This window comes from Callorhinus ursinus, unplaced genomic scaffold (assembly GCF_003265705.2).
Source record: "Callorhinus ursinus isolate GAN/ISIS: 27379988/994484 unplaced genomic scaffold, GSC_fseal_2.0 scaffold25, whole genome shotgun sequence".
Lineage (NCBI taxonomy): Eukaryota > Metazoa > Chordata > Mammalia > Carnivora > Otariidae > Callorhinus > Callorhinus ursinus.
The window spans coordinates 35,917,498-35,931,756 of record NW_027397087.1 but is presented as its reverse complement, the minus strand read 5'-3'; the positions used below and the strand labels follow the sequence as shown (position 1 = coordinate 35,931,756).

General features: G+C 43.9%; 1 protein-coding gene across 1 annotated transcript in view; it reads right to left on the bottom strand.

Moving 5' to 3' along the window:
• THSD4 (thrombospondin type 1 domain containing 4) overlaps window positions 1-14,259 on the bottom strand; it is a 572,226-nt gene that overhangs the window by 99,415 nt on the left and 458,552 nt on the right. The window lies entirely within an intron of this gene.

Here is a 14,259-nt window from a genome sequence, read left to right as displayed (position 1 = left end):
TCAGCATGGAAAACATCTCCACCACCATCCAGAACTTTCAGGGGAAGATGCCCAGAAATGAATGGGGCCTGAATCCTGGCTTAGGATTCAGGTCAGTTGGTCCTTAGGAAGCTGGTCAGTTGGTCTCTGATGGGGATGACTTAATAATGCTGGTCTGTATCTCCAAACTCAGAGGCGCCACCCAAGGGCCATCCGTAGGGACTTAAGTGGGCACTAGAGTCTGCGGGACCCGGGTTTTGTGCTGGCTCTGCCACTTAGGAGCGCTGATCTTTGGATGTGTTAATTAGCCATCCTGAACCTCTCGTTCTTTGTGGCTGGGGATGGTATGGTGTCTATCTCACAGCAGTGCTGGGAGGATCTAATGAGGTAAACATAGAAGGCATCTAGCAAAATGCTTGAATAGGATGGCTTCTCAGAAAACATGGGATTTTGTTAATTACTGCCTTCATATACTGGATTTCATTGGGAACCTATCCATTTTTAAGTAAATTCCATCATCACATAACCACAGACCCACTCCTATTTCTAGAACAACACTCTCTAGTACTTCTCAGTCACAGATACTCTCTTCTTCATTTGGAGAAAGTCAGAAAAATCCAAAGAGCTAAGAAAGGACCAGTGTTCCCCATAAGGGTAAGGCACATTGCGTGGCCCCTTCACCCTTCCTGTTCCAAAGCACCTCGTGAAAAGGGACAGGATGAACATCTGCTCCTCGATCTACCTTTATTTCATTTTTTTTTTCTTACCATGTACTGCGGTTCAAAAGAGATATTTCTTGCTGTTACAAAGGCAATTGGACAACGGCCAGTTTCTTCCAGTGATTTCTGCAACATGTTGTAGGAAAATTTTACATGTTGCAAGCCATCACAAGAGAAATTGCTCAAGAATTGCCCTCAATTGTGTGCCAAAATTAACCTAAATGAAATTTCCTGAGGGAAATGAGCAATCTGCGTGACGTATCTGGTGGTGGATTTCACTGGGAGGAGGCCTCTGTACATCATGGCAGGGTAGGCTGGTGCCAGGCGTGCAGATAGTGGAGCTTCTGATTCCCTAATGGGAAACAGATGTTTCTGTGTGTGCTCAATAAACACACCAGATACGGCAACCTCAACTGGTTGGCTAGATGACACAGACAGGTAACACAACGTGCCTTAATAATCATGCTGTCACAACAGTGTGGGAGAATGTTATTATTAAAATGATTAGTATCTAACACCAATTTACTTTTATTTGCAGTAAGCTAATTCGCGGAAATACATACGGATGCCAAAACCTTTATTCATGACATTCTGTTGAAAGAAATCCTTTGCATAATGATAAATATCTCCCTCTTATTACTGTTAGGAATGTACATCAATACCACCTTCCTGGAAAGCCATGTAGCAATATATACTGTTTGACCCTAATTCTTCTAGGAATTTATGCTAAGGAAATAAGAAATTAGGCCAATGATTTCTGTAGGAAGCAGCTCATCACAGTTGTTATTATTAATTTAAAAAATCAGAAACATCCTAAAGTGTCCAACATAGAAAAAGTTAAACAATATGTAGAAATTCTCTGGGAAATGCTGGATGGGTCTTCTCCCACTGTTATTCTTTTAAAATCTGCTAGCACTTATGTCTACATGATTGACCCTCAATATAGTTCAGGAAATATTTCCTGAGGCAACCCCTACTATGTGCCAATAAGGTGTAGGCAGGGAGACATGAGGGTAAAACAAACATGATTCCTACTTATGGTCTAAATCAGTGGTTGGCAAATGACAGCCCACAGGCCAAATCTGGCCCACAACCTTTTTGTTGTAAATAAAACTTTATTAGAACACAAACATGCCCATTTGTTTACTTATTGTCTAGGGCTGCTTTTGTGCTATAACAGCAGGGTTGAATGGTTGTGACAGAGATAGTATGGCCCACAGTGCCCAAGATATTTATGATCTGGCACTTTCCAGAAAAAATGCCAACCTCTGGACTAAACCAGAAGGTGGACATGATCCCATGATTCAGTATATCAAGGTGGGAGGGAGATGTGCAGAGCCCTGTATGGTCAAGACTGAGGCTCAGGCTGATGCTTCCAGATTTACCCCTGATTGCCCTCACCTGTTTCCTATATGCCACCCACTTGACTTCTCCCAATCTGTCTCAACCCTAAAACAGAAGGCATAGAGTTGCCATCTTCTACCTCGGTAGTCTTCAAGTGCTTTTTCTTAAGCAGAAAAAAAACATACTTCTCAAACAAAACCTCATGCAGAAATGCAGAACTCCAACATGCAAAATGATGCAGGGTTTGGAAGTTCCCACCTTCTCCCTCATGGCCATGGTTTCTCAACCCCGGGTCTAGGGACATTTTGGGCCAGAGAGTTCCTGGGTGTGGCGGCTGTCTTCTGCATTGTAGGATGGTTGGTGGCAACCCTGGCTTCTGGATGCCAGTGGCATCCCTCCCCTCAGTGGGACAAATGAAAATGTATCGAGACATTGCCAAATGTCCCCGTAGTAACAGAATCACCTCCAATTGATTGAGAATCACCGCTCTTGCATAATCCATAGCTCATGGGACACCAGAGAAGAACATGATAGATCCCCCAGAAAGCATCAGAACAATGACAGTTCCACAGAAGCAACAAAACAGCACTCTGTCCATGTCAGAGGCTCATGAGCAAAGAATACTTAATTATCCAGTGAAAATAAAAACCCATTTCCACACTGCCATCAAACTAACAAGTATCCTGGGGCTCTTCAAGCTTGCCATTTGGCTTAATTTCAGCGTGAGCAGGATTATGTACTGGAAAGAGCACAGTGCCTGGTATACAGCAGGTACTTAGTAAGTGTTTGTTGAATGAAAGAGCAGCTGGTTGAGGCATCAAGAGATCAAAGTTAGGGACGCCTGGGTGGCTCGGTCGTTAAGCATCTGCCTTTGGCTCAGGTCATGATCTCAGGGTCCTGGGATGGAGCCCCGCATCGGGCTCCCTGCTCAGCAGGAAGCCTGCTTCTCCCTCTCCCACTCCCCCTGCTTGTGTTCCCTCTCTCGCTGTGTCTCTCTCTGTCCAATAAATAAATAAAATCTTAAAAAAAAAGAGAGAGATCAAAGTTATAGGACCAATTTTCTCCCTCAACTGGATCATCTCTAAGGTGTCTTTTGGTGCTAAACTATTTCTGAAAAAGAGAGATACAGCCCCGATGTGAGAAATACTGCCATGTCTAAAGTCAGAGGAATTTGCCCTATGTCGACAAAATTAAATTAGAAACAGGAATCCATGGGAAACAAACTGACACTGTCATTCATTTGAAGAGAAGAAATGGTCCATGGGATGAAAGGGATTTTGGCTTCCCTAATGAAGGCAATTGTGAAACTAGTGATCTGGTTTTAATCAAGCTTATGGTTGTCGCTTTTCAGTACCTCATCCTGTTTCATTAGAGAATAGCACCTTCACCAGTGACTTAACTGGAAGAAAATGTTGGTGCTCTCGTTGGATAAAATTGGGTGAGAATCAACTGCAACGATGTTTACAAATCTGATGAAAGAAGCCCTGAGAGGGAAACATTTCGCATGCTGTAAGAGAATTACCACCCTCCTTGCCATGAGGGTCATCTTTCTGTGGCGAGTGGGGTGCTCCAAACTGTAAAGCGCCGATGTTTCACTTTCATGGTCTTCCTCCCAATGGATTAAAATGACAATGACAACTGCTTTTATTATAAAAATAAGGTGTATATATTTTTACATCCAATAGTAGAAACCTCTGGACTTCCACTTTACTTTTTTTTTTTAAGATTTTATTTATTTGTCAGAGAGAGAGTGCACAAGATCACAAGCAGGGGGAGTGGCAGGCAGAGGGAGAAGTAGGCTCCCTGCTGAGCAAGGAGCCCAACATGGGGCTCCATCCCAGGATCAGGACGGGTCCTGGGATCGAGCCCCACATCGGGCTCCCTGCTCTGCAGGAAGCCTGCGTCTCCTTCTCCCAACCCCCTGCTTGTGTTCCCTCTCTCGCTGTGTCTCTCTCTGTCAAATATATAAATAAAAATCTTTAAAAAATAAAAAAATAAAATGTAAGCTGTATGGTGAATTCTCTGTTTAAAAAGAATTCTGTTTAAAAATTTGGTCAGAACAGACACATGAAAAAATGCTCAATATCACTGGGCATCAGGGAAATACAAATCAATATCACAATGAGATACCACCTCACACCAGTCAGAATGGCTAAAATTAACAAGTCAGGAAGTGACAGATGTTGGCGAGGATGCAGAGAAAGGGGAACCCTCCTACACTGTTGGTGGGAATGCAAGCTGGTGCAACTACTCTGGAAAACAGTATGGAGGTTCCTCAAAAAGTAGAAAATAGAGTTACCCTATGACCCAGCAATTGCACTACTGGGTATTTACCCCAAAGATACAAATGTAGTGATCCAAAGGGGCACCTGCAACCCAATGTTTATAGCAGCAATGTCCACAACAGCCAAACTAAAGAGCCCAGACGTCCATCGACAGATGAATGGATAAAGAAGATGCGGTTTATATATACAATGGAATGTTACTCAGCCATCAAAAAAATGAAATCTTGCCGTCTGCAACAATGTGGTTGGAACTAGAGGGTATTATGCTAAAGGAAATAAGTCAATCAGAGAAAGACAATTACCATATGATCTCTCTGATATGTGGAATTTAAGAAACAAAACAGAGGAGCATAGGGGAAGAGAGGAAAAAATAAAACAAGATGAAACCAGAGAGGGAGACAAACTATAAGAGACTCTTTTTTTTTCTTTAAATTTTTTATTGTTATGTTAATCACCATACATTACATCATTAGTTTTTGATGTAGTGTTCCATGATTCATTGTTTGTGCATAACACCCAGTGCTCCACGCAGAATGTGCCCTCTTTAATACCCATCACCAGGCTAACCCACCCCCCACCCCCCTCCCCTCTAGAACCCTCAGTTTGTTTTTCGGGGTCCATTGTCAACTCTAAGAGACTCTTAATCATAGAACACAAACTGAGGGTTGCTGGAGGGGAGGGAGGTGGGGGGATGGGGTAACTGGATGATGGACATTAAGGAGGGCACGTGATGTAATGAGCACTGGGTTTTATATAACACTGATGAATCACTGACCTCTATCTCTGAGACCAATAATACATTATACGTTAATTAGTTGAATTGAAATTTTTAAAAATGGGAAGAAAAGAAAATTGATTCAAGAATCAAACTTCAAAATAATAAACTATACATATTTAGAAAAAAGTAAAATGCTTGGTCAGATTGTATGGAAACTCTATAGGGCCGCAGGAGGGGCCCATACCATGTGGGGCAGGTCTGTCAGATACTGTGGCTTGGGTGGCCAAGGGGTCAGATCTAGGAAGTTTCCTGAAGAAAGGAACAGAGAGACACTGTCTACATTCTATAGGGTCAAGTTCTGGAAGGAAGTATTGGCAAAAAGGCAACGGTGAGTTGGGTTGATGAATGTGCCCTAGGATGGAGGCTGCTTGCACCCTGGCCTCATTTCTGTGGCCTCCTGGGCTCAGGCAGCCTGAGCCTGCAGGTGTGGGTCCAACCAGAAGGCCCTCAGAGGACTGTGGGTGAATCCAGCACCAACCAGAAGGCAATGAGGGAGACTCTTGCTTGCATCGTTGTCATTTCCTTGACACACAGCGTCTCTCCAAACATGCCTATTTGCATCTCTCTCCACAAGATGGCACCTAGAAGCCTTGGTAAAAGGGTACTCACCTAAGCAACTAGTTTAGGGACAGGAAACAGTGGTTGAACATTTAAAGGATGATTGTTGAGAAATACCAGAAGGGTGGGCTCAGCAATTCAGGTTGATTGCATATTTATGGTTGTTAAGATAGGACGTTCTGCTTCTCAAAACGTTTTTGTGGAGCATGTAAAAATGTGAGTGAATGAGTCAGGCCTTTTGTTTTCTGATTGTTCATGACAATGCTTAGAAATCTGCGTAAATGTATTAAACTTTGGGAATTAATGGGCTTATGGATGTCACTGGGTGATCACCAGGGATGGCTGAGAAGACTGGCTGGCTGGCTGGGTGGGTGGGGAGACGAAGAGGGAAAAGTTCGGGGGCTTGAGTCCCAAGGCTGTGGAGTTGGGAACAGCATGCTGAAATGCTGTTTTGGGGAGATGCTTAGCAGACATAGGCGTGGAGTGGAGATGGAGAGACTGGAGGTTGAGAAACACAAAGACAGCTACATTTGGATGGGCATAGAGGGAAGGAGGCCTGGATGGAGAGAGGGAATTAGAACAGAGGGCAAAGGCACAGTGACAATGTTACACTGAAGAAACAGCCGATGGACTGAAGAAGGATGCTCTATCGAAGGCAAAGTAGGGAGGATTTCTAGGTCTATGGCGTGGGAGCCTGGAAGACCAGCAATGTTGCCTATTTCAGGCAGAAACCTTACAGATGCTGTGGGGGGTGGGGGCGGGAGCTAAGGGGTGTGCAGGCCTGTGATGGAGTCATCTTAGAGCCAGGATCAAGGTGTAGATCTTGGTGATCATGAATTTGCTCATTGAATTTGGTCATATTAATTCTCTCTCTTTGGGTGGAACTTTCCTCTAACACCCTAAACATTTTCATTTTAGCTTTTTGGATGGAAATCCTTCCAAAGTATATATTTTTTCTCCTCTGTCTCAGTTTTTTTTTTTTAAATCAAGAATAATAAACATTATTCAATCTTTTCTCGACCCTTGTTACTCAAAGTGTGGTCCATGGACCAGCAAGCATAGGCATCACCTGAGTGCTTGTTAGAAATCCTGGCCCCCACCCCAGGCTGACTGAATTGAAATCTGTGTTTGAGCAGCACCCTTAGGTGATTCTTGTGCAATCTGGGGTTCTTTGGCTTTTGGGGGTCCCTTTTTGTTTACTTCATGTTCCTTCTACTTTTCTCAAGTTGCACACCAACCCCTAAGTGGCAGCCAACTCTCCCATCCAGGCAAAACAAAGCCAGCGCGACACTACTATCCTTTTGGTTACAAACTGGAAAGAAAGAATGCCTTTGGAGAGCTTCTCCCTGGGAGATTTTTAAGGCGGGGGTGGGGGGTCGGGGGTCGGGGTGGAGGTAAGACACACATTCACACACAGTCTCCTGAGAATCCCAGTGGTGCACAGCAGGAGAGGCTCTGGGGCCCCCAGCTCCGTGCCTCACGGGTGAAGAACCAAGACCTGGGAGGGGAACTGATTTCTCCAGGGTGGCAGAGAGAGGACTTCTTGCTGGGACTCCTTTTCATGACACTGCGATGTTCTCCGGAGACAGGGTTTTACTGTCTCTTCACCACCAATGGTCCCTCTTCTTTCCTTTGTGCTTATTATGTCCCCATAACCATGTGAGAATGCTTTTATCTACCAGCTAGAAGGGCAACTCCTTTTAACAAATGGTCTTTGTGAAAATACTTGGATAAACTGCTTGGGGTCAGCAGAAACCAAGGCAACAAGATTGGTTGGCCAAACTGAGATATGGCTAAATGGGAGCAGTCCGGTTTTGCTTCCAGGGCTAGAGAGAGAAGAAAGGGACAAAGCAGGAGAGAAGCTAAGAGGCGGTGGAGGGCCAAGCAGAAGCCCTGAGTGGGTGGGCGGATCGTGGTTAACTGACCTTGCACCTGAAGCTCACTTGCTGAGATGTAAACCTCCCTCTGTTCCTGGCCCTCCCACGTCTTTCTTGAATTTCCACCCCTGCATTAGGCCTATTTTCCTGCCTTTAGGATTCCTGGCTTAGACTCCTTGAAAGCCCCCCTTCTTTCCATTTCCATCATCTGAAATTTCTCTTCTACATTCCCCCCGTCTCCAAAAGCCTTTTCTTCTAGACACATGCATGCCTAAGAGCATCCCTAATGCCCTCTACACCTGCAGGTGACATCATTTTTCTGAGTCTTAAACGAAGCCATTAAGGTATAATTCTCAAATCCTTTGTGAGGATTAAATGAGAACAAGATTAGGTATCGAGTCCCGCATCGGGCTCCCTGCTCCTTGGGAGCCTGCTTCTCCCTCTGCCTCTCTCTCTCTCTCTCTTTCTCTCTCGCTCTGTCTCTCATGAATAAATAAATAAAATCTTTAAAAAAAAATGAGAACAGGATTAAATGGGATGAAGACACCTAGTTCAGAACCGGCATAGAATAGGGGCTGGGGAAATGTTGGTATGCTTTCCTCCTGGAGGGTGTGTCTGTCCTGCTTCAAGTGACCTGTCCCTGGCAGCACAGGCATCCTTCTTCTCACACAAGGCACACACATTTCTCTACTCGTAGAGGAGGCTGGTCTGTTCACACTGTCCACCACAATCTTACTTCTACTTACACACGATTCTCAGGTGGTGTTTGCAGCCAGGGTTTAACAGGCAACTGCTGTGATCATTCACATTTCCACGATGTTCTGGAACAATGGCGATCAAGATTTTCAGAGAGTATCTTATAAATTTATTGCCTATTTTTTTTAAATGTGTTTCTTTTGTGAGTCTCTCCTGGCTTGTGTTGGAGACCAGCTATGAAAAACCTCAAAAATTGTAAAGGGGTTATGTTCATTTTAGAAACAGAGCAAGGGAGGCTATGGATAGAGCTTACAGCTTGGGCATATTGGAGCACAGTCTTAGAGGATTTGTGGGTAGAAACCAGAGGCAAGTAGGGAGGCAAGCAGTTTGCAGGGATCCAGGCACAGGAAGACCCATGTCTGTAAGGGACAGCTATCACGGAGCGAGCACTCACCCTGTACTAGGTATCTTCTATATGTTAGCCTGTTTAATGATTTTTTTTAAGACTTTATTTATTTATTTGAGAGAGAGAGTGAGAGAGAGAGCACATCAGAGGGGGGAAGGTCAGAGGGAGAAGCAGACTCCCTGCTGAGCAAGGAGCCCGACGCGGGACTCGATCCCAGGACTCCAGGATCATGACCTGAGCCGAAGGCAGTCGCTTAACCAACTGAGCCACCCAGGCGCCCAGCCTGTTTAATGATCTTGACTCTCATTATTTTATCGAAGCTCAGAGAAGGTAAGTAAGGTCACACAGAGGTGTGATAGAGGGTTCGAACAAAAGGCTTTCTGGCTTTAAAGCCCAGGTTCCCTCTCCTCTGCTGGTTGCATAGTCCCCTAGTCCAGTGGAAACCCTTCTTGTAAGAACAGGGCCTGTGGCCACGGGTCACATATACCAACGGCTAGAATGACCAAGAAATCAAATAGGAATAATTCCTTCTCATTGCTCATATCTCTGGGGGCTGCTCTCTGGCTTTCCCCAAGACCCTTCCACGTGGGCTCTACCTATAGTCTGTTGCCTCTTCTTTCACGAGGACTAACAATTGATTTGGCATCTCCTAGAGCTTCTCTTTAATCTCCTGCTCTCCCATGTTGCCTCTTCCCATTCATTCAGTGCGCATTCACCCAAGGGAGGTAACATCTGTAACACTACCCTTTCTTTCATAGCAAATTCCTAGGTCCAAAATTATTCACCAGAATAGTAACTGTCTTTCTCATCTGTCTTCCTGGGAATGGAAACTGCTGGTTTATCAGGCTGGGAAATATTTATGACGTGAGGAAAAGCATCCTGTTCCACGGGAGATAAGATTACCCCATCCAAGAGCTTGCTCTTTGGTGCTAAAATGACCAAGAAATCCAATCAGGATAATTTCTACTGATTCCCTCTTCTAACCATCGATGCATCCAATAGGAATATTCATTTCATTAAGAAATAATGAACACTGTGTGTTCCACGCATGCTCAGAAGGGAGAAATTGGGCTGAAATATTTAAACACGAAGGCTCCTTCACGCTTTTTTTGAAGGATAGCTAAGAACAGGGTTATCTGTCAAACTCAATGTGTTCCATAACAATAATTCAGGTGGCAGCCAGATGAATAATTCTCATGCGTGCGGAGAATTTCCCGATTCTTTGGGCAACTTTAAAGCGAAAGGTAGGGCAATGGCACGTAAGACACATGGCTTCCAAGTGATCACATTAACAATATGCACTTGTGTACACAAATATTTAGGACGTGCAAACTGGTTGGATAAATACTGCTCCTTCACCTTCTTTGGTGGAACCTTGACATTCTCAACTTTCACCAGTCCCTTCTTTAAACAGATCATATTTATGAGCTTTTAAATCATGCCTCCCAGATGTGTCAGCATTAAGAAAGGCTAATGCTGTGGTTTCAGGTAATCTATCCTGCATGTGGCTGGGAAATTTATCTTCCCAAGATACTGCTGTCATCATGTCATTCTTCTGGCTCAAAAGGCTTCCTGATGTCAGCTGTCACTTAAACAAGCTGATTATTTCCTCCCAGGCATTATGCCTATATTTGAGTCCCTGATTCCAAGTGGGAAGGAGCCCCTGGGGCTGTAGCAGCTCCAGAAAAAGCTCTACCCCAGGTGTGGAAAACCGAGCGAAGTAGGAATTTTGAAAAGAGTCTAGCCTCCCTACCCTTCGACAACAAAGGTACTTTATTAAAGTGACAGTACATGCTAATTAGGAACACTAATTATTAATGATATATTCTAATTTATTGGGTTGGTTTGGCGACGTTAAAGGCAGATGAAGTTTGCAAAAAGCATCTGACACATGGAAGGCACCCAATACGTATTATGTTTTATTTAAAGTCAAGTTAAAGATAACATAGAGGGCACATTCAAAGAAATACAAACAAATGATACTCATTCCTAGCTTAAACAATAGCTGCCTTGGAATGTTATTTAGTGAGAGAATGGCCTGCATGTACTTTAAAGAATGTGGAATGGCAGCAAATACGGAAGTAAAAAGAAAACGTTTCTTTGGCAGAGTAGAATAAACCCTAGTTAAAAGAAAGCCAGAGCCAAAGTCAAAAAGTCAAAAATTCTCTTTTGACAACGGATGGACTCCCTGGGTCCCACGAAAATGCTGTGCTCTCATTACTCAGAGAGGTCTGTAGAAGTTCTCATGAACATCCCCAGAAAAGTAATAGAAAGAAAGGAAACTGGTGTTTGTTGAGGATCTCTTCGGGTGAAAATATTTACTGCCATTTTAACAGAGGAGGGAAGAGGGAAGTTCGGTGACTCACCCAAGGTCACACGCCGAGGCATCAGGACACTAGCCCATGTCTAAAGAGCTCAAGAACCCAGAAGCAGGGTAGGATAAGATGCAGGCCAAACAGGTGAGGTGAACATGGTGATGAGACAGGGACTGTGGTGGTGGATAGCACATGCTGACAGGGGAGGAGCAGGGCCTGCAAGAGGAGGGGCCCGGAATTGCTCTGGAAGTGGGTGAACACAGGGGCCCCAAAAGCAAATGTCCACTGAGTGAGGACATGCAGCCTGGGGTTGCCAGGTGGTAGCTAGAAAGGTGACTTCTGAGTGCCTGCTCTTCCCTGACATTTCATTGAAAGGAGTCACCTTAATATCATCATGGACTTGCCCTTCACACTCACGGGACAGCTCCGATTTCCCGGAAACTGAGTCCCCTCTTCTCCATTGTCCCCACGGGCTGCTAGAAGCCCTGACACTAAAAAGTCTCCCAACCACTTTCTCCTGTTGTAACAAAAGGATTTGATGGAGACTTGCTCTCCAGTGCAGACCCAAGGGTCTGGGACAGGAAGTCCTTCGGGAGACTTCTGTTTCCTGTGAAGATCTCTCAGCCTCAGGCCTCCAGAATACTGTCCTTTGACGAGCAGAAGGGGAACCATGAGCTGATAGGTCAGCGTTTCCCCCAAGACCACCTTTCCTTTGGGTTTACTTGGGTCATCCTAGTGATCCTGGGCATTTTCAATCCCTTTTGAAATCTAAGCTCACCCTTCTTGTGACTGTGTCCTACATATATTTGAGTGCTGCAAAGAAGTCACTGTATAATTTCAATTTCTTCAACTTGTGTTTTTAAATGATGATAGGAAACAGCCTACTCCCTTTAAAATAAATAAATTTCTGGAAATCGTGAGCACAGGAAGGCTATAAACCTATAGCTTAATAGGCCTTGCTGCAGAACATTGATTTTTAGTTGTTAATGCCTCCTATGGGTTTTGTGAGTTAGCCAAGGCATGAACCCTGAGATAAGGAGTGAATTGGACTGCTAGAGAAAGTGTCCACTCGAACACTGGAAAATCCTCGCCTCAAGTAAGCTGGTAATGGCGACATGGTTGACACAAAGCTGTTGAGGTAGTAACTAGCAAAATGATTTATTTGCTCCTTAGGATGGCCAGAAAACCATGTTGTTAACAGAGCTGAGGATGTTTGTCTTCCTCTCTGCTGTGGCTCAAAGTCATCAACAAATTGAGCCAGGTTTAATAGAAGCTAAAATGTCAGGGAACAGAATACATGCAAGGGTGGCACAGAGCATCTAGCTGGCCATGAAAACCAAATTTGGGTTTCCTCATAAATTTGGACCTTACAGGTACCAAGGCATGTCAGCCACAACCATTCACTCTCCTTGCTGTAGAAGACCACAGTTCTTTATTTTACACAAAGATTACTAAAATGGATTTGAATAAAGGTCATATCCTTTTCAGAAAATATAACTTTGAAATTTCATTTCATAACAGATTTTTGTAATATAGAGAAGAAAAAAAACGGCCCAACCAATAAGATGAGGAGGAAGCCTGTCATAGTAAAATCAGGTTTCTTAGCAAGTATTTCCACTAAACACAGCATGCTGGAACCACAGGATTTTGGGAGTAGAAAAAAATCATAGAAGGCATGTGGTCTAACCAAGGTCAGAGGAAGTGCCGTAGGGGTCAAGTTCCATACTGGAATCAGCCTAGGAACTGCTGTTCCCTGCCAAGACCCTGGACAGGTCGCAGGACTAATTTAACTTATAAAATGTGTCTGCTAGGTGAGTTAAATCAGTAATTTTAAAACTATTTTAAGGTTTTAATGTTTTCATAATCTTTAAATCATATTTTTAAAATAGGAAGAGCTTGAGAAATACCATCCTCAACTGTTGTATACACCTAACACACCGGATGCTACAGTATTAACTTATTTTTATGCAGCCCTCAGGACAAACTGCTCCCATTTTTATTGTAATCAAAGAGATTACCTGTCTAGAATTTGCGATTTATTGTCTGCATTAATCAAGAACTCCTCAAGAGTCGTAAACTGAAACAAAATTCAGAAATGGATTGCGGGGGGGTGGTGCCTGGTGGCTCAGTCAGTCTGCCTTTGGCTCAGGTCATGACCTTTCTTTCCTGAAAGAAAGTCGTGGCGGAAAAGGGGAGAGACCTAGCTAGGTTCCAATCTTGCCCTCCTCTGGACTGCCTGCATGTTACCTTGGGTAAGTCACTCTCCATCTTAGAAAGTCAGTTTCTGTATTTGCAAAACTCAGCAATGAGACTTGAGGGTCCCTTGAAGAATGACTGACCTCACCCCTATCCTCCGAACTCCACCCTACCAGCCCCAGACACCCCCCCCCAACACACACCCTCCCCTGCTTTGGCATTCTATGATGAGACGCTAAAAGGTAAGTTGACACTTAAAGAATATGACATCAAAACCGTCCTACAAGACAAGGTTGATGAAAATGCTCATCTTTTCTTCTTAGACAAGGGGAAAAGTAGGATGAAACTCTTCAACATTACTGACGTTTCTCAGTCTCTGGTTCTTTGTCAGCAAATGGAGGACTGCAGTCCCTACCCCTCCGGAGTTAAGCCTGACCACGTGACTAGTTCTGGCCAATGGGATGTCAGTGGGCGTGGCGCCTATCGCTTCCAGGTTGAAGCATTTAATTGCCAGTGCTCAAACTCTCCACCCTTTTTTCCTCTGCCAGAGCAAGTCTTGTGGACTTGGGTGAGATGGCAGCTGCCGAGGATGCCGAGCTGGCGCCACTGCCAACAGAACCCCTTCTGGCTCTGTAAGGACTAGAGTGAAAAATCTCTGTGTGGAACCACTAATATTTTGTTATTGTCGGTCAAGTATAACACAGACTAATCTGATTGATACAGAACTCCCAGTTACATTCTTAAACCTACCGCCAAAACATGTAGAATTTCCTGCTAGGTCACAAAGTCTAGATCATACTAATTTCTAATGTCGATACAGTCAAATAATGTTCTGAATTCTTTCTTTGTAATGGCTGAAAAAAAGCGTACTATTATACTGATATATCTTAAAGGAAAAGTACTGTGACTATGAGAATAATAAAGTTTTAAATTGAGTGGCTGGAATTGCTTAAAAAGACTTTTTTCTTCATTGTATAGAAAAGACAAACTGCTAATAAATACAGACTGCTACTTGCCAATCCCATATGCAGTTCATTATTTTCATGTATAGTGTTAGTTTTCAAGGGTTCAGAAACTACCTCTAACTCAGGGCTTCTGGGTTGTGA